The sequence below is a fragment of the Harpia harpyja genome, chromosome 13 (assembly GCF_026419915.1).
Source record: "Harpia harpyja isolate bHarHar1 chromosome 13, bHarHar1 primary haplotype, whole genome shotgun sequence".
NCBI lineage: Eukaryota > Metazoa > Chordata > Aves > Accipitriformes > Accipitridae > Harpia > Harpia harpyja.
In genome coordinates this window covers 22,288,377-22,307,030 of record NC_068952.1, presented here as the reverse complement: position 1 = coordinate 22,307,030, position 18,654 = coordinate 22,288,377, and positions in this window count along the sequence as shown.

Sequence of the window (18,654 nt, the reverse complement as noted above, 5' to 3'; positions counted from 1 at the left end):
GAATGCAAAAATAAATAAATAAATAAATCCCTAATCAGGCTTTTTGACATTATTCCAGTATTAATCCAGCATACTGTTCATTGTACAGGCAACATCACGTTCAAAATTTATGTTCGGTGACTACCTTGATGAAGGATTTTTAATCCAGTTTTTCATGGTAAGGCTAACTCATAACTTGGCCAAAATGTTTAGAAATTATTACTAATTAGATCCCTGAACTTTACTCATATAGATGTGATATAATCAGAAGCATATCTATTACTGCTGGTTCTAGGATTACACAATACCTCACAGCAATCTATGAGAGAGTAATTCACAAGCCTTCAGAGTGTGACAACATCACGTGTCCAAGACCTAGACATTATAGGGGCAAGTTATATATTATATATTATATAACAAGTGCTAAAACATGCAGCTATACTGCTCATGAGGCTACCAAAGGCCCAGGAGAGCTGCTCAATCACAGGCCACCATCCTCTTCAGAGCAGAAATACCAGAAGTGTTCACATAAGAAAAGCATACATTTCTTTCACCAGAGAAACAAGACTGCTGCTTTTGAGAGGTAAACAACCAAACAGAAATTTCATGAGAATCTTCCTGAAATTAAGCCAGAGGGAATAAAGGATGTTCCTGCCAAAATAAACCAAAAGAACTGGTGTTTGTGGCCAGTAAATAAAAAACCAGTTAACATAATGAGTCCTGCAAAGTCATGAAGCCTGAATGCCTCTTAACCATGTTGCTTACAAGCTTTATATTGTATAGTAAATCTATTTAATTTGCATGCTCAGGTACTGGTGTTGGGATACCTTTTTTTTTTGCTTTGAAATGCTCTTAGTTATTGAATTTATAACCTGCCTTTCCAACCCCAGCATATCTTCTTCTGTGGATAAACTGACTCTGAAAGAGCTGCTGGCCATTTACATGCTTGCTCTGTTATTCACATCTTCAGGCTTTCAAAATGCAACTTTATTGCCCTAAACATGACAGACATCTAAAGTTATTCCCAGGGACTAATGAAGTCCCATGCTTTGTCAAGGTACGTATAGACACTTCAGGAAAAGAGCTATGTGTTTTATCTGCCTTCCCATCCTGGGAAGACTGTTATACCTTTGTGTTGTGGTTTCAGCCCAGCCGGTAACAAAGGACCACGCAGCCGCTCGCTCACTCCTCCCGCCCCTCTCCGGTGGGATAGGGAGGACAATCGGAGGAGAGAAAAGGAAAAAAAAAAACGGAACCTCGAGGGTTGAGATAAGGGCAGTTTACTGGGACAACAACAACGGTACTAATAAAAGAATATACAAAAGGAGTGTTGCACAGTGCAACTGCTCACCACCCGGAACCCAACGCTCCACCACCTCCCCCACCGAAAGTCAAAAGTCGAGAGAGCTCCCCCCAGCCCGCTCCCCATTTATATACTGAGCATGATGTTCAGGTCAGCTGCCCGGGCTATGCCCCCCCCACCTCCCAGGTTCCTGTAAAAATTAACTCTATCCCAGCTGAACCCAGGACATTATCCACCCCTTATTCTATACCATCTACATCATGCCCAGATCTTACATTTTCCAATTAACCACTACCACTTTCCTTGTCTTATATATATATGTATATGGACACCCCCCCACACACACACGCAAATAGTATTCCCTTAGTCGATGGGCTATCCCTCCAATGTCTCTATCAATTTTATTTAGTCCATGACTTTGGGGCTCCATCTGTTGTAACAGTCCTTCAGGACAGGAGAGATGGGGTGAGGTGTTGGGTTGTTGTATGCTGCCTCTGGAACTTGCGGCTGGTATATTTGGTGCAACTCACGCCCTTGGTCTGCAGGTCGAAGATGTTGATCTTGAGGAAATTGCTGGGCACCAGTTCAAGTTCTATCACTGTTGTACTTGGCTCAGTTTCAAAGTCCATCCTTCAGTCATTTGGGTAATTCTTACAGTAATACCCTTGATATGGCATATAGACACTATAGATACAATGACATACATTGGTAGGTTATTTAGCAGTTAAATATCATACAGCTTAATTCACTGGTTATTCTCTCCCAAAATCAAATCTCCCTGAGGTACACATCAAACTTCCCCATCCTTCTGCATCACCCACCAGGTGTACCCAGGTCCCTGAGCAAAAACAACCCCTTGGATGGGTTTGTCTCTGCTTGAGGGGGGACTAACCCAGACTGTCTTTCCTAACATACTCCTCATGCGTACTACAGGGACTTTATCTCCTTCTACAGTATGTGGAAGTCTTGGTTGGGCGGGGCCAGCCCGATTGGCAGATCCTCTAGTATTAACTAACCAGGTGGCTTTTGTTAAATGTGTATCCCAATGTTTGAAAGTTCCACCCCACATTGCTCTCAATGTAGTTTTCAGCAGTCCATTGTATCATTCGATTTTTCCGGAGGCTGGTGCGTGATAAGATGTGATATACCCACTCAATGCCACGCTCTTTGGCCCAGGTGTCTATGAGGTTGCTTCAGAAATGAGTCCCGTTGTCTGACTCAATTCTTTCTGGGGTGCCGTGTTGCCATAAAACTTTCTCTTCAAGGCCCAGGATAGTGTTCTGGGCAGTGGCGTGGGACACAGGATATGTTTCCAGCCATCCAGTGGTTGCTTCCACCATTGTAAGCACATGCCACTTGCCTTGGCGGGTTCGTGGGATTGTGATATAGTCAATCTGCCAGGCTTCCCCCTGTTTATATTTCAGCCATCGCCCTCCATGCGACAGGGGTTTTAGCCGCTTGCCTTGCTTAATTGCAGCACGTGTTTCACATTCATGGATAACCTGTGCAATAGTGTCCATGGTCAAGTCCACCCCTCGATCACGAGCCCATCTATATGTTGCATCTCTTCCCTGATGGCCTGAGGTATCATGGGCCCACTGAGCCATAAATAGCTTACCCCTATGTTGCCAGTCCAGGTCCACCTGAGACACTTCAATCTTGGCGGCCTGATCTGCCTGCTGGTTGTTTTGATGTTCGTCAGTGGCCCGACTCTTGGGTACATGAGCATCAACGTGACGTACTTTTACCACTAGCTTCTCTATCCGAACAGCAATATCTTGCCACAGTGCGGCAGCCCAGATGGGTTTACCTCTGCGCTGCCAGTTGCTCTTCTTCCATTGCTGTAGCCACCCCCATAAGGCATTTGCCACCCTCCATGAGTCAGTATAGAGATAGAGCACTGGCCACTTCTCTCTTTCAGCAATGTCTAACGCTACCTGGATGGCTTTCACCTCTGCAAACTGACTCGATTCACCTTCTCCTTCAGCAGTTTCTGCGACTTGTCGTGTAGGACTCCATACAGCAGCCTTCCACCTCCGATGTTTTCCCACAATGCGACAGGACCCATCAGTGAACAGGGCATATTGCCTCTCATTTTCTGGCAGTTTATTATACAGCAGGGCCTCTTTAGCCTGAGTCACCTCCTCCTCTGGCGACATTCCAAAATCTTTGCCTTCTGGCCAGTCCATAATCACTTCCACAATTCCTGGGCGACTGGGGTTTCCTATGCGAGCTCGTTGTGTGATCAGTGCGGCCCACTTACTCCACGTGGCATCAGTTGCATGATGTGTAGAGGAGACTTTCCCTTTGAACATCCAGCCCAGCACTGGCAGTAGGGGTGCTAAGAGGAGCTGTGTTTCGGTACCAACCACTTCTGAGGCAGCTCGAACTCCTTCATATGCTGCCAATATCTCTTTTTCAGTTGGAGTATAGCGAGCTTCGGATCCTCTGTATCCCCAACTCCAAAACCCCAAGGGTCAGCCTCGGGTCTCCCCAGGTGCTTTCTGCCAGAGGCTCCAGGTAGGGCCATTCTCCCCAGCTGCACTATAGAGCACATTTTTAACATCTTGTCCTGCCCGGACTGGCCCAAGAGCTACTGCACGAACAATCTCCCACTTAATTTGTTCAAAAGGCTTGTTGTTGCCCAGGCCTCCATTTAAAATCATTCTTCTTCCGGGTAATTTGGTAGAGAGGACTTACAATTTGACTGTGATTTGGAATATGCATTCTCCAAAAGCCCACAACACCTAAGAAAGCCTGTGTTTCCTTTTTATTAGTCGGTGGGGATATAGCTGCTATTTTGTTGATCACATCCATAGGGATCTGACGACGCCTGTCTTGCCATTTTACTCCTAAGAACTGGATCTCCTGTGCAGGTCCCTTGACCCTACTTTCTTTTATGGCAAAACCAGCCTTCAAAAGGATTTGGATTATTTTCTTCCCTTTCTCAAAAACTTCTTCTGTCGTGTTGCCCCATACAATGATGTCATCAATGTACTGCAGGTGCTCTGGAGCTTCACCTTTTTCCAGTGCAGCCTGGATCAGTCCATGGCAAATAGTGGGCCTGTGTTTCCACCCCTGGGGCAGTCGATTCCAGGTGTACTGGACGCCCTTCCAAGTGAAAGCAAACTGTGGCCTGCACTCCGCTGCCAAAGGAATGGAGAAAAATGCATTAGCAATGTCAATTGTGGCATACCACTTGGCTGCCTTTGATTCCAGTTCATATTGAAGCTCTAACGTATCTGGCAGAGCAGCACTCAGCGGTGGCGTGACTTCATTCAGCCCACGATAATCTACTGTTAGTCTCCATTCCCCATTATGTTTCCGCACAGGCCATATGGGACTATTAAAGGGTGAGTGAGTCTTGCTGATCACTCCTTGGCTCTCCAATTGGCAAAGCAGCTTATGGATGGGGATCAGGGAGTCTCGGTTTGTGCGATATTGCCGCCGGTGCACCGTCGTGGTAGCAATTGGCACCTGTTGTTCTTCAACCTTCAGCAACCCCACAGCCAAAGGGTCTTGAGAGAGACCAGGCAGGGTAGACAGCTGTTCAATCTCCTCCGTCTCCAGTGCAGCTATACCAAAGGCCCAACAGTACCCTTTGGGGTCCTTGAAATACCCCCTCCTGAGATAATCTATACCAAGGATGCACGGGGCCTCTGGGCCAGTTGCAATGGGGTGTTTATGCCACTCATTCCCAGTTAGACTCATTTCAGCTTCCAATACGGTTAGCTCTTGGGATCCCCCTGTCACACCAGAGATACAGATGGGTTCTGCCCCTTTATAACTTGATGGCATTAGGGTGTTTGTGCACCAGTGTCTACTAGAGCCTTATATTCCTGTGGGTCTGGTATGCCAGGCCATCGAATCCACACTGTCCAGTAGACTCGGTTGTCCCTCTCCTCCACCTGGCTGGAGGCAGGGCCCCTCTAATCCTGGTTAGAATATCCGTTACTCACTTTTCGCACATGTGAATCAGAAGTCCCTGCACGAGGATCAGAAATGAGATCAGCCCTTCTACTGTGTCTGGGGGACTGCTCACAGGAAACTGGAGCAGCAGCTTTCCAGGAAGAATCCTCTTTTCTGGTTTCTTTTTCTCGCAACTCCCGTACCTGTGCATCCAGGACTGAGGCAGGTTTTCCATCCCACTTCCTCATGTCCTCTCCATGGTCACGCAGGTAAAACCACAGGTTAGCCCGTCGTGTGTACTTTCTCTCTCCTCTCTCTTGGGCAGAGGAGTGCTTACTCCCAATAGCTGCGATGCGGGCCTGTACAGGTGGGGAGGAGGACATATCCACTTTGAATTGCTGGAACTCTCGGGACAATTTCTCTACAGCCGAGACACAGGCCCATAGGGAGGAAGAGAGACTTCCTTCATATTGCCGGAGTTGGACAGCCAATTCATCCACCGTTTGTCCATAGCCTTCTTTCCAGGACATTACTGCCAATGAGTTGGCATAGGTTGGTGGTGCACTTCGTAGAAACTTCCACCACATGGGTTGTGTGCATTGGACTTCATCTGGATCTGTGGGTGACTGCGCATTTTCTGCATCATTATAAATCACCTCCAGCATGGCTAATTCCCTCAGGTACTGGATACCTCTCTCCATGGTGGTCCACTTGCCTTGGTGACATGTAACTTCATCCTTGAAGGGGTATCTTTCCTTTACACCTAACAGAAGTCGCCTCCAGAGGCTGAGGACTTGTGTTTTTCTCCCAATCGCCTTGTCGATGTCCCTTTTCCTAGACAGAGATCCCAACTGCTTGGCTTCCTTACCCTCTAATTCCAAACTACTGGCCCCATTATCCCAGCATCGGAGCAGCCAGGTAACAATGTGCTCACCTGGGTGGCGGCTAAAATCTTTTTGCATGTCACACAACTCACTCAGGGATAGAGATCGGGTAATTATTTCAGGTTCTGCCTCTTCCTCCTGTTCTCGCGATGACCCTGGTTCATCTTCATCTCTCAATAAGCGAACTGATTTCTTTGTGTGTTTCTTTTTCTGTACAGGGGTGACTGATACTGGCACAGGTTGGTTCTCTGGTTTAGCTGCAGTATCTGTCACCGGGGTTGGGGTAGCCACACTGCCTCTTGCCGGGGTAGGGGTAGCCACGGTGCCTGTTGTCGGGGTTGGGGTAACCACGGTGCCTGTTGCCCTGTTTTCCATCTCTTCCCTCTTTTCCCCCTGAGGGTGCTGCCTAATATCAAGCAGCGTTTGGTAGATACTGGCCAGGGCCCAGCACAGTGCAGCGAGTTGTACGTCTTTGGAATAGCCACAGCATTTTTCTTTCAAATATTCTACCACTTCATGAGGGTTCTGTAGTTGTTCGGGAGTGAACTTCCAAGCCACTGGAGGTGAGAAGTTCTCTAGATACCTGCCCATATCCTCCCACATGCCGTGCCACCCATGAATATCCAGCTTTGGGGCAGATCTCTGGGTGGTACTCTTAAAGAGCCTTTTTGTAGCCCTAAACAAGACCTGAAACATATTCAGGAGGCATAGCACTAACAGCACACTGGCTTGCGCATCCCAAGGATATTCAAAATTCTCAAAAGCTGTTGTAATTAGTCGGAAGGAGGGAAGGGAGGCGAATGGACGGGGGGAAGTATCCCCCCCTAACTTCCCCATGGATTGAGTGTAATTACCAATAAAATCCGATAGAAGGTGCCCGAAGTATGGAAATGATATCACTGCCTCATACAGATACCAGCTTAACCTCATGCCCTGTGATGTAATCATTTCACAAGTCAACATTGCCCAGTACAGCAAAATGATAATCCCAATCACTCTCCCAGAGGTGAGAAACGTAACTACAGGCAATACATAGAGCATATAAGAACTTACAAAATGCCACCATGTAAACAAATGAACCAACATTGTGACTAACATCTATTTATCTAATATAAGAAATGCATATGACAAATTTGTTTCAACACACTCTGGCCAGATCTGTCGTTATCTCAACCCTTCGTGCCCCACGTTGGGTGCCAAAAAAAAGACTGTTGTGGTTTCAGCCCAGCCGGTAACAAAGGACCACGCAGCCGCTCGCTCACTCCTCCCGCCCCTCTCCGGTGGGATAGGGAGGACAATCGGAGGAGAGAAAAGAAAAAAAAAAACGGAACCTCGAGGGTTGAGATAAGGGCAGTTTACTGGGACAACACAAAAAAAAGAGAAATTACAACAACAACAACGGTACTAATAAAAGAATATACAAAAGGAGTGTTGCACAGTGCAACTGCTCACCACCCGGAACCTGACGCTCCGCCACCGAAAGTCAAGAGAGCTCCCCCCAGCCCACTCCCCATTTATATACTGAGCATGATGTCACATGGTATGGAATAGCTCCTTGGCTAGTTCATGTTGGCTGCCCCGGCTATGCCCCCCCCCCATCTCCCAGGTTCCTGTAAAAATTAACTCTATCCCAGCTGAACCCAGGACACTTTGCTTGGCAAAAGTGTGCATCCCCGTTAATCATGTCCCCTGCACTGTCCCCTGATCCCTAGACTTAGACTCTCCTTCTTAGGCTAGACAGCCTGGGAAGGACTACCTGAAATTGTTTGCAGCAGCAGTTTCACCTGGAGCCGGGATTCTGCATAGAACTGTGAGCTATCAAGAAAGAAGGCATTTCTAAAAAGATCTATTTCACACTGTAGGGGTAGGAGACAGTATTGAGGTCCTTTGACCTTAGGACTATAGAATTCAAAATTTTGGTCAGTCTCCCTGTTGAGAGGGTCAAACGCAATGATTATATAGTGCCAACTCAAGTACTGTATTAGTGGAAGGTTCTGATAGAATACAGCTTCCATTAAGAATACATTTGAAGTTGTCTAGAAGAAATTTGGGGTATTGTTAGGATTTAAAATGGAGTGCGCAGGTACATGAGGCAGTGCCAACAAAGTAAGTTTTACCCATCAAACTCTGTGGAGTGAACCTTTGATTATGTTCCCCAAGCCTTTCCCTTTAATTTTCCTTTTGTCTCTAAATTCTGTGGTTCTAGCTGTAAAACTGCTACAAAGAAAGCTGGACTTAGAGCATTTCCAGCTGTGCTAACACCTGGAGAAAGAACATATGTCAAGAGATACCTGCAGTTGAATATCCATGTCAAAGAAATTAGAGAAACGTCTGAACTCTGGTTGCTTATTCACATCATATCCTTGGCCTTTCGCAAGATATAACTGTGGAATTGAAAGAAGACCAAAAGATAACATTATCTTGGAACCCTGAAGCAAACAAACTCACTTGTAAGCTATTCTCACAACCAGTTTTTCAATGGGGATTGCTAAATGTTACATAGATTGGTTTTGGTGGAGTGCTCAATGTTGTGGAAAACAGAGCAACCAGGAGAGTCCAGTTCCAAAGATGTTACAGCCTAGGGGTCAAGCTTCTAAAGCCTCAAGAACAAAGATGGGAATTAAAAGCCTATTGTCTGATTGTCTCTGTGGAACTGTGATGGATGGCTTAGCTATGCCTCTGCCAGGGTTTCTTTCTGTGAGTCCGAAGGTATGGTTGGAGAAGTCATCACTGGCACTGTTAGCAGATACCAGGGTCTCCGGACAGAAGGTCGCTCTTCTCCCCTGCCATTACACGCTGGCTCCATTACATAGAAGTGGTCCCTGAGGGTGAATCACCTGGTCTTCCACTCCAGCTGTTTGTAAATCAGATGTCATTTGCTGCAATGTAGACACAGCATATCAATGGCAGTAGAACACCAAAAGCTTTCCAGGCACAAATATTTACTCACTGTGGGAAAGGTTTCCTGGATGGATATCAAGAACTTGCCAATTTGCATTAAGTATGTAGTACATGATAGTTTTTTCACCATCATTCTGGAGCCCCACTGCCAGCAGTGATCTCTTAAGATCTCATTTTGAAGGGGTGCAAGACCACTGAAAGAATACAAGATGCTGTAAGAAATGGGGAGCAGTAATCTGAATTAGCAGTCTGCCATGGGATCTGGTACCAAACTAGAACTGCAGCATGAGAACACAGAGCTGTTTGTGTGACATTTTGGAGCGAGACTTAGAATTAAGTAAGTGCTGTTGCAGAATTTCAATCATGTCTTGTCTCATTAAAAAGGATCCTGAGCTGATTTTTAGAGGAAGTTGAAGGTTAAGGTCTTTACCACGGTGAGTTGTTGTACATTACAACATATGGATCCAGATGGAAGAGCTAGTGTTTCTTGATCAAACCTATGTCATTTGCTCCTGATAAATCCTGTTCAGCCCTATCCCACTGTGAATAAACTATACATACCCCAAACAAGCACAGATGATATTTGCCAACCACTATCAAAACTTAGTATATGGAAGAGTGGACTAAGACAACAAGGCTTCTCAACAGAAGCAAATCCTATAATAGTGTATGAGTGCAGATCAGGTCTTAAAAGTCAAATTCTTTGACAAGACAGTATATTTTCCTTGGCAACCACAGAGCTACATACTGTAATTCTGTCTAAAACCAGTGCAAGAAAACAAACAAACAAACAAACAAAAAAATCCTCAAATAATTTCAGGAATCTGCTCAGCTGTGTGGTAGAAAGTTGTCCCAGCTCCTCCTGTGTCTGAGCTCCTCCTTCTCTGACCACATAATGGTCTGACATGACTTCCTCTGAGTTCCGGTTAGTTAGGTCAAAGGTTTCCAGAGAGATTACTTTCTGATTGCAGACACTAGCACTTTCATAGATAACTTTGATCTGTTTTTACTTTTCAAGATAGATCTGCTGCCAAGTTGAAGTCCTTTCACTGCACAGCTCAAAGACTGTTATACTACAAAAATGGGGAAAAAAAGTGACACAGGACATAGAATTACTCGCTTAGGAGTGGGTTATAAAAAACAGGCTGTAAGAGAAGTCAGTCTTCTGATGAAGACATTGGAAACATTAAAATGAAAAGAAAACAGGTAAAATTGCTAATTTAGCACTTTTAATTTGCAAAAGAAGATTCTGACGTACAGAGAAAAACATTTAATAAAAGCCACTGATGTCTCTCTCTCTCTCCTTAAAAAAGAACATGTCTGTGTGCTTAATGCCAGCTATAACTGAATGTGATTAATTTAATCTTTTTATGTTAGCAAGAGAAGGGCAAGAGATAATTAGTTTACCATCCTCAGATACTCTGAATGACTCCAGCTTATGACAAAATGTCAGAATTCATCAGAAGTATAATTTTTAGAGAAGTATATTTCAAAATCTTCAGACCCACTAGAGGTTATTAAACTGGCTATTTTCTGAGGAAAAACAGACTACGAATGAATTTCAGCATAAAGTTGGATTTTGTTAACACAGAAATGAGTTTAGAAGAGAGGTGAAAATAAACATACATAACATAGTGAGTACGACACAGAGATACAATATGCATTCACTCCATTTACAGTGTATTGTAAACACGTTATGAACATGAATATAGATAAATAACAAGCACAGGAGAGAGTCCCCTGGGCCTACAGTCTCCTTTGTGAGAAGGCTTGGAATTGGAAAAACATTAATTTAGTATGATCATGCCTTGCATTCAGAGAAAGAAATTGGAAGAGTACAAGGATAAGCAGCAAGATCACAGCTGGCTTAGAAATAAAAAGCATGCTGTGTCACATTCATTTAACAATATGCTTTGCCTTTTTACTCCTGATTATTTTAAGTACACATATACATATATCCAGAAAAATTATTCATGTCCACTGTACAGGCATATACAGAAGAAATTAACAATTTTCACCATTTAAAATAGATGATGTGTGAAATTGGCCCATGAAGATTTCCAGTGTGAGCCATCTATCTTAAACTAATGGCAAGAAGTTCTAACAGGTAAAAAATGGAGCAAGAGTGAGTCTGAAAGTAATGGAGTGTCCTTTATCACTTTGATTCTTCTCAGCAAAGCAGAGGATCAGACCAGTGGGCCTATTTCACAAGTCAGTTCTGAAATACAAGAATGAGATTTCCTGAAGTGACTAATTTTTATCTTATAGTCCTCTCACTCATTTACATAAAGCAACACAGCATACATGGGGGCTGTCATGAAAGACCTGCTTCCCAGCATGTGACACCAAACACTTTTTCCCATGAATCTAGCTGGAAAATGTGTTAGGTCGGGGAGTATCAAGTGCAGGAGGAGTAGGGGCATCTCATACTTATCAGTAATCATCCAGGTTTGACATCAGAGCCATTTAAACTAATCACCTTCGGTTTCTTCATTAACAGTGATAAGACTACCTTGATAGTGAGGACACAGTAAGTTGGACTCCTTTTCTGGTGAGAAGGGTGACAAAATGGGGCCCACTAGACCTTGGACTCAGATAATCAGATAAACAAATTAATTTCCCTGTTAACACAGATCAAATCATATAATCTATCTGTAGTTCTGTGACTGGAAAAGAAGAATTATAATGAATCATATCACATATATGTTGTAAAAGTTTAATTCAGTAATATTGCCATGTACCTGTATTGACACTGTCCTGCCTTTAGGTCAGGACAAGACCGGGGTATGCACACCTGCCATAACAAAAATACAGATGCTCAGGCTGGAAGAGAATTGTATCACACTCCAGCCAGTCTCTCAATAGAGACATCTGGGAGAACTGAAAAATACCAGGAAACACATCTATCCCACAGCTCAGGCTCAGATTCATTTCCCAGTCACAAACTAACGTGAGTGAAATACAGATGTCTGGGAGAGCATGGCCATGGGATGCACCAGGAAATGAATCAAATGCACAAGTCAAGGCATCTGTTCTGTGGTACAGGCTAGGCTTCCCATCATTCCTGATGCTCCTTTCTGGAGATCAGTTATTGTGCTCTTGTAGTTCTTCTTTACTTGGCAACTGCACACAGAGGCCAGTGATCAAGCGCTTGGCACATTCTGCAGTCTAAGTAGGTAAGCCATACAAGGGGTAGAAGAAAGGAAATACTTTCAGTCAGCTCTGGATAATGATAGATGATGAAAGCACCATTTTCAAAAGCTGGGAAAATTAGACCTGAAAATGGAGCAAAGTCTTATTTTTTTTCTCTTCAGGCTAAATACTCTTTTATGTATCAGTCTCCCCACCCATGCAACATGTCTAAGGAATTCTACATCCAAAGATCTCTGTCTTATTAAAAAAGATTGTGGCACCATGACATACGCACTTCAAACACTAGATTACCTCCAGAAATAATTGAAAACATACAGCGCTTGATAAATATTATGGATATAAACAGTCTTGCAATTTTAATCCTAAAGTTCATAATTAACAATTGCAGGGTTTAGTCAAATTCCTTTGGGTCTTTCCTGAAATTGACATTTCTGATTATGTACCAAAGGGTCAAGATTTTGAACAGAAACGTATTTGATGAAATTTTTCTTCCTCCTACTCTTATTGCATTTTTCCCCTAAGGAAAAAGTAAAAAACCAAACACACAAGAAAATATTTGCTCAGCTTCACTCTCAGACAAGAAATTAAAGCCAAGAGATGCTACAAAACTTGCCTAAGACACTTCTAGAAGCTTAAATCATGAGCCTAAATTCAAAAGATGAAAAACACAGAATAACAGACATCATTTTAACTAGTGACTGCAAATCCAAGGTAAGGCACAACAAGCAGAGCAGCACTCGGAGAATGCATTGTCTGTTCAGGCTTAAAAGACATCTGGGATTTTAGACACTGTTGTGGAAGGTGGCAAAGTTGAGCTCATGAGCATGCAGACCATACCTGAATGAGACGTAAACAGCACGTGGCAATAATGGCATAAGATTGTGAGGCTATAATAGCACAGGAATGTATATAAATTATAGAGGCTGTTAAAATGTTTTGGAGGGCTTTAAGGACTTTGTTTAGCTGCTTAAAAATAGTCGTTCATGATAAAACAGAACTCCTACCTTGCTTAATGCTTTTGCTCAATGTTGACCTAGTTTCTGATTGGAGGAATAAGATTTTGGAAAGCCCCAGAGCCAATTTGAGCCAGGAAAAGGAGACATAGTAACAATTAGCCTAAAAAGCAGGAAAGAAAGAACCCCCCAAGAGATGAGAAAAAGGACCCAATGAAAGAGAAGACCCCAGACCCAAATATTACTATTGGACCAGACTGTGTGAGGGGCGGAAATTTAGATTGTAAGGGTATAATTGCCCAGGGAGTTTAGTGTTTGGAGTCCCTCTCTGGAGGCACCCAGATTTAGGTGTGTAAATATGTGCACCATAGATAGAATAAATTACCCTTTTTATTTTGAAGGCCTTGATTAGAGATCCTGGTTTGGGGAATGTATGGTCGAGCCTAATGGAAGAAGAAGCTCCTGAGGGTGAGTGTGCGTGTGAGGAGTCAAAAGGGGTACCCATCGGCTCGCTGGAGTTGCCCGCTGCAAAGGGACTCCGGTCTAGGTCCTAGCAGTTAAAGTCTCGGGTGGTGCGTGTGTGTGACTCCGTGATCGGCGCATGAATGCTCGGGCAGCAGTTTCTATCCTTAACAATAGACAAGTCTTAATTGTATAATAGGTTTGAAATTCATGGAACATAAACTTCTGGGTTCCAGCAATAGTACCTACAAGATTAATTACCCTCCTTAGCTACCAGAAGGAGGAAAGGTCCAGGAGAGGAAATGTTTAATTAGTATGGAAAATCTGTCTGGGAAGAAATCTGCATGATTGTTTGTCTTCTGCGTTAGGAGCGTGCAATACTGACTGACTTATGCATTGCTTCATTGGTATGGTTTTGCTGCATTGAGGGGTATTTCAAGAGATATCTTGGGTCAGCAGGAACCCCAAGGCCCTTTATAAGGGATAAGAAGCATGGGAACCTTGGACTAGTTGACCTGTTGCCAATAAACTAATAAATAATTATATGCCAAGGCCTTCAATTCCTTCTCACCAATTGTTACTCTCAATACTGGAATTTGGGGAGAATTCAGAAGAATGTGCTGTGACTAACACTCAGCACTTCTGTTTCTTAATGCTTAATACTGCTTCTGTCTGTACAATGGCTAAATCTGATTTATCAGTGCAAAAAAAATCTACTGTTCTAGCTCTCTACTTTAATTCCAGTTATCATATCTTTATATCATAAAGTGAGACTCCCATTCATGGCACTGCGACTCTTTATAAAAAGCAATTTCTTAAGACTCTTAGCAATTCTCTGAAGTCTTACTCTTGACATTAGTACCAGGGGAAATTATTTGCCTATATTTAAATTGCACATTGGCTGCCAAGCCTGTAAAAAGAAGCCAAATCTCCTGAATACTAATCCTATGATATAATCACAGGTTGTTCCTTCTACTTTATTTTCCTCCTCACTCCTTCCTCACTTTTTTTCTTTAACATCTGGGCTCCACCAACAATGCAAATTTTGAACTTGGGTTGGAGTACTCACAGAGACCCAAGACATCAAGCCTGGACTAAAATGTTCCTCTTACCTGTTTAACTTCACAACAATTCCCCTTTTCTCCTGGCCAGGTATGTTTTGCATCTGTATCACTGGTATTTATAATTACTTTACATAAATTCAATGCAATATCTTTAAAATAATTTTCCCTATGGAGAAAACTCACCATTCAGAAGGCATTACAATTTATACAGAATTATTATCAATCCTAAACTGAATATATAACAAAGACTCTGACCTTGCTGGTTTGCCAATATCAGGGTTTGAGAACTATTAGACATAGGAGTCACAGTTACTATTACAACAACAAAAGCCATGTATCCCTTAGAGGATCACAGCATTTTAAAGGCTGTTCCCCTTGGATCATCACAAACTTCAGCTCTCTTAAACATAAAAACTATCTATCCTAAGAAAATTTGACAAGAAGGGAAAATACACTCACATTTCTAATCAGCTTAGCCTACAGCATGCTGGTGTACTGCAGACTGCCAGCTGAATGAATCCTGAGGATGACTGAGATGAATAACGCATCCACAGGACTTTAAATAGTTACTGCTATATGATATCTGAGGAGCAAGAATTCAAGTTTTGCACATTGTCATGGAGCTCCCAGCTTCCACTCTCACTTTCATCTCTCTTCTGGTTAATGGAGTGGAAAATGGGTCTGCATTTTTCCCAGGTTTTAAAACTTCCTTGATAAAAGTGAATTAAATAACTTTTATTTAGGCTGCCCTATCAATTATGATTTCTAGTGTTCTTATTTTGCTTTCTCAGACTCCAGTCTGATACAAAACGGATATAAAAAGAGCACCTACAGAAAGCTTTGAACACTGCTGGCACTTATTTACACACTTAATGGCATCAGACTTCTTAAACCCAAGCTATCCAAACCAACAGCATTCACCTCTCTCATCCCATCATTATCAACCATTTGACCAAGGTAATCTGTAATTAAAGCTGAAAAGATTCAGAGAATGCCTTTGGGAGGGTGGGAAGCCTCAGGAATTAGAATGGAAAATTAAAAAAAAAAGTACCCATTTTTCACAGGTTGGGATTTCACAAAATAAGACAGAGGAAATGGATTTCCCCCCCAGCCCCTGCACAGAGAGTAAAAGCAGAATGAACTTTTCAGGCTTCCCTTCCAGTGCCTTAAATCCCCATTTCTTCCACTGTTTTGTTCTTTGTCTCTATATCTTCCCTTGTGACCCACTTGTAGGAAAAGGAGATTGACCCACCCCAGCCCCAAAGAATGAAGGCTAACCGAGAAACTCCACACCTTGCAGGCAAGCAGGCAGGGAGCTGTTTCACTGCTTTCCCTATCAAGCAAGTCTTGTGACCAAACTGAAGTTCTCATGACAAATTTTGAACCACATTGTGAAGAATTCTTATCCAACATTTGTGTCAGCAACTTGGGAAGATTCCCATTTAATTCTACTTCAAACTCTTGCTTTATTGCCCTATGTTCAACTGTTCTTACCTTCACAATATGAGCATCACAGTCTAGTTGAAAAATGTGTTATTTTTTACCTTTCATAAAAAAGGACCTACAGGACACTTACAGGAAATAAGAAGGCAGAATTCCATTCAAATTACTCTGCTAATCTCAGTTGATGCTAATTTTGATCAATTTCAATTCAGTTTATTTTTTAAAAAAACAGATTATGATACTTAATACACACCACATTACCACAGCTGGTAAATCATAGAATCATAGAATCATTTCGATTGGAAAAGACCTTCAAGATCATCAAGTCCAACCATTAACCATGCCCCTAAACCATGTTCTGGAGTACCCTGTCCACTCGCTTTTTGAATACCTCCAGGGATGGTGACTCAACCACTTCCCTGGGCAGCCCATTCCAATGTTTGACAACCCTCTCAGTAAAAAAATTTTTCCTAATATCTAACCTAAATCTCCCTTGCCTCAACTTGAGGCCATTTCCTCTTGTCCTATCTCCAGACACCTGACAGAAGAGACCAACACCCACCTCACTACAACCCCCTTTCAGGTAGTTGTAGAGAGCGATAAGGTCTCCCCTCAGCCTCCTCTTTTCTAGACTGAACAACCCCAGATCCCTCAGCCGCTTCTCATAAGACTTGTGCTCAAGGCCCCTCACCAACTTGGTTGCCCTTCTCTGGACACGCTCAAGCAGCTCAATGTCTTTCCTGTAGTGAGGAGGGCTGCAAAGGTGACTAGCAATGGACTTTTATGTGGATGCTGTGTAGTCTCTTAGAAAAGATGCCTCAAGAATTTTATCTAAATCCTGCAGAAAACTTTACCCAAACCTCAAGTAAAAATGAAAGAAGAATAGAAGGTGTTATATATGCGCACACACACAAACCAGTCCATCAGTCTTCCTCTGAGTAAAATTTGTGCATTACTAAATCCCTCAAAAAAATCTGTCACATTTTTGTACAAATCAGTATTTTTAAATTTTTTATGCAGCTCCTTAACTCTATATCTTCTTCCAACCCCTTCATCACTAGTTGAAGGTGACGTGTGGAAAACAGACTCTACCATCAGTGAGATTGTAAAGTAGGTATGTTCATTCAGCGCTGGGCAGCACGGGGGGTAGTCCCACCAAAGTCGTGCGCACCCGACTCGGCAGTTTGTCTCAAGTTTATACAGTCAAGTGTTACATATTCACAATACGCCTATACATATGCATGACCTATCCCCGCTTCATATTAAAATTAGCTCCGAGAGGTCATTTTCATAGTCTCCTCTCAACTGCGCTTGTGCAGTGCCTCTTTATGGTGGTCGTCTGGTGGTCGCAGAGGTGAAGATAGATGACTCCTCTTCGTCACCGCTAGTAACCTTTTTTCTTGCGCAGGCTCAGTGGTTTCTTGGTATTCACCCAAGCCACAAGACCAGTCTTAGCTGGCTCTTGGGGCCTGCTCCTGCTTCTTATCAGGATCTGTCTCTGCCTCATTGGCTGGTCCTTGGGACCAGCTCTTCTTATCAAAGACTGTCTCTGCCTCAGCTAATTTCAACAATGTAAGCGCTAAACATCATCTCTCATCCCCCTTTATTATGTCTACTGAGATTCTTTTGACTCCCCTTGTCTCAGTCCCCCCTTTTCTAGAAAATGGTAAATTCTTTTACTATATCTAATCCTAGTACTTCTAATACATTGTTTCCCTATCTAGCATCCTCTCAAAGTATTTGTTGGTCTTGAGTTTTCGTCGTAACTGATTCTTTTTCCATTCACTGTAAGAGTCTCCTGTACTCTTACACCACAAAAAGCCACATCGAACCACTATGCAAAGGACCACAGACAAGAGAATGATGATTATTATAGTGACAAACAATTGCTTCAACCATGCCAAATTTGGCAACTGGGAGGTTAATTTTTCTAATATGCCTGTCAAGCCCCAAAAAGTGTCATCTTGGGAAGCTTCATGTAGTATTTTAGTCTTTTCCCATATCTCTTCAAGATCTGTTTCAATCCGTTGGTTTTAATTGATATAGGTACAGCAAGTTTGGTTTATAACTACACATAAGCCCCCTTCTTTTGCTAAAAGCATGTCCAATCCCATTCTATTTTGGAGTACTACTTTTCTTAGGGATTGTATTTCCAGTTGCAGCCCTCGAATTGCATCAATTGCAGCATTTTCTATAACCTCTAATGTAGCAGATATATTCACAATAGCTTTCCAACTCACCCCTAAAGAGGGGATTAACCATCAGACAAAACTATGGTACCTAGTACCTCGAATAATTAGTGGGTTTTCAGTCCGTTTTACACGGAGCCAAGGTGTTCTCAAAAACCCTCGGGGAGGTGAAGCTCCCTCGAATATACTGATCTGAGGTGCAAGGTACCCCCGAACACAGTGTCCCTTCCAGTTCTGGGGTAAACTCTTTCTGGCCCTGCCATCCCCACAGAGCCACCAGTATCCAGGCCCTGTGTTGCATCTTGGACCGAGATGTGTCTCCCATCTGTCTTGTTCTCGCCCCTTCTTTGGTTTCCGGATATAATACAAACTGATAGTTAAGTTCAGTCCAAGACGTTCTAATTTTCCTTTATC